At 40.8% G+C, this 3,076-nt stretch overlaps 1 protein-coding gene across 1 annotated transcript in view; it reads right to left on the bottom strand.

Moving 5' to 3' along the window:
• IPO8 (importin 8) overlaps positions 1–3,076 on the bottom strand; it is a 58,237-nt gene that overhangs the window by 54,378 nt on the left and 783 nt on the right.

Genomic DNA, 3,076 nt, shown 5'->3' with positions numbered 1-3,076 from the left:
ATCGCCCCTTAACCATTCTGCTTGCTGGCTTCATCGCCCCTAAACAATCAGCCTGCCTGCCTCATCGCCCTAACCACTCCTGCCTGCTGGCTTCATCGCCCCTACCACTCTGCCTGCCTGCTCATCGCCTCTAAACACTCTGGCCTGCCTGCCTCATCGCCCCTAACCACTCTGCCTGCCTGCCTCATCGCCCCTAACCGCCTCTGCCTTGGCCCCCCCTGCTGCGGCTTCTTTCGGAAGAGTGTCCAGAATGACATCCAGAAGGTCGTTCGGCTGTCCAGCCTAATTAGCATATTATGCTTTTATTATTATAGATAGCATTTATTAAGATGTTTGACTAAAAAAAAGAGAGAAAACTGGCATCTTTAAAATATTAATCCTTTCCATGAAAGAGCATTATGCTTTCCAATCCTTTCTATATCCTTCAGTAAAATTTTGAATTATCTTAAAATTGTTCTTCCTTTCACCCTTATAAACCTCAGAATCTTAAATCTGTTGTATATAAAGTATATTCTGTTTTACCCATAATTGAAACTGCCAGAATTTTAAAGTATTGTTAAAGAAAACAGATTTCTTTTAACAGCAGTTTACAGGAATCAAGATTAACACAAATGTAGCCCAATCTTTTGCACCTTCTACATTTACATTATAAAGTAACTCCTGTTCGTAACTTTTGAGATACTGGAAGGTCTTATAGTGAATCAAATATCTATATAGTTTAATTCTAATCTATATAGTTTAATTCTAACCTATGTAGTTTAGTATTTATTTTTTAAATCTTATTACACATAAGTACAAAATAATCTTTATACTAGATTAATGCTACTTATTTAAAAATAGTTATTGTGGAAACTACTTTTATTTCAACACTGTTGCCATTTTACACATTTTAGAACTCCTCTTTTTGTAACTGTTTGCATTTCAAAGAACTTCTGCAACTTTTTATCTTTTCCTTTCTGCCTGATTCAATCTATGTTAATTTGCCAGCTAAAACATTCCATGGTGAATTTCGATGTATTCTCATACTACTTTTCCTCACAAAATATTTATCCAATTTATTTTTCCACCTGGGCTTCACAATTCTAAGTGGGTTGGGAGAAGGCATTTCGCAATGATTTCTTGAGGATATTTACTTTGTATCTGTGAAGTTTTCTGAAAATAAAGAGTTTATTTGCTTAGCTAAACTCTGCATTTTATGAGAATTCATTTACAGCAAAGACCTGATGTTTTCCCATTCTCTGCCTCACTGCCGCCAACAAGGCATGATGGCAAAGCATAACTGCACTAACTATCCTAGTCCTCCAGCATGACAAGCCAAAGGCTTCTACTGAACCTGCCCTTCCCTCCCAGTTCACCTGGTTCACTCCTGACATCTAGGTCTCTGCTCAATGTCGTCTTCAGACAATGACCACCCTCTATACATCCCAACACACTCTGGGGCTTTATAGCACTTATGACCTGAAATTATATTGCTTTTCCGTATCCTCCACTAGAATGCAAACTCTGAGAGCACGGTCTTGTACTAGTCCTTCAATATAACTCAATAAATGTTATTCATACAAGTAAACTCCTTAAAGGTCAATAAAAAGGATACCATAGATTCATGGAAAAGCAGGGAATAAAAGCTTGCCAATAAAAGCACATATCTTTATTTCCTGTTGAGGCCATGGTGAGAATTATTTACTAAAGGAAGACAATTTTCTGAATGAGTTACTCAAGCAACGTATCTACCCATTCCAAGGGACTTCTGGGTCTAGAGGTGGTGAGGAATATGTACAGGAAGCATTCTCAATCTCCTGAGATAAAAAGAAAAATGCATCTGCCCATGCAAACAATATCATAAATAGCAATCAAGGGACCAGTCACTGGTAACAGAAATACTGCGTTGGCCACAGAAAAATATAGCTCCTAATAAGAATTTATCCATTGGAACACTATTATGTTTCAAAGCTACATTCCTCTCCTACACGGCAACTGACAAATCAATCAGTACTTTGTAGACGCTGCCCCCATTTCCTATGCAGAGCACATTTGCTGAGGGAGGACCCAGACTAAAATCAATGAGCTGGACCCTAATCACTTAGGGTAGATTACCCACCTGTTTATCCAGCAAAGTATGTTGGTAAAGGATAAGCATACAAAACCCAACATTATAACCATGTTTTGCTATCTATAATAATAAAAGCATAATATGCTAATTAGACCAGACAGCTGAACGACCTTCCAGACGTCATTCTGGATATCCTTCTGGAGGAATCCGTGGAGGCGGGCAGAGGCAGAGGCAGTTAGGGGCGATGAGGCAGGCAGGCTGAGGGGTTAGGGGCAATGAGCCAGGCAGGCCAGCAGTTGGGAGCCAGCAGTCCCAGATTCCAAGAAGGTGCAGGCTGGGCTAAGGGACACCACCACATCCCCACCCCATGCACAAATTTCATGCACCAGGCCTCTAGTAAGGTTATATGACATAACTTAGTCTTCTACTTACAGACCATTCAAAGAAACACTTAGAGGATATCACAACCCAAAGCACTATACGACATATAAATGCTAGAGAGCGGCACAGCCATAAGCAACTTTTATTTTTTTTTATATATTTTATTGATTTTTTTTTTTTTTTTACAGAGAGGAAGGGAGAGGGATAGAGAGTTAGAAACATCGATGAGAGAGAAACATCGATCAGCTGCCTCCTGCACACCCCCGACTGGGGATGTGCCCGCAACCAAGGTACATGCCCTTGACCGGAATTGAACCTGGGACCCTTGAGTCCGCAGGCCAAGGCTCTATCCACTGAGCCAAACCGGTTAGGGCCATAAGCAACTTTTAGAGGTTACAGAGGAAACTGCGGTCTGTGATGACTTGAGTGAATACGGGGCAGGCAAGGCAGAGCAAGGATGGAATGCATTTGGGTTGCAACATCATGAAAAACATATAATCTAAATATCACTTCTAGTTCTACAGGATCTCCCACTTACCTTTTCCACTTCTATCAAGTCACCTGCACGTATGTACGGATGAATCAGAAACAAAGCGAGGGCGTGCTAACAGAAGCAGGGGAGGCTATGTGACATCGAAGACGTGC

This window comes from Myotis lucifugus, unplaced genomic scaffold, assembly GCF_000147115.1.
Source record: "Myotis lucifugus unplaced genomic scaffold, Myoluc2.0 scaffold_30, whole genome shotgun sequence".
NCBI classification, from domain to species: Eukaryota; Metazoa; Chordata; class Mammalia; order Chiroptera; family Vespertilionidae; genus Myotis; species Myotis lucifugus.
The sequence above is the reverse complement of the archived record's forward strand: the minus strand, read 5'-3'. Positions and strand labels throughout refer to the sequence as shown.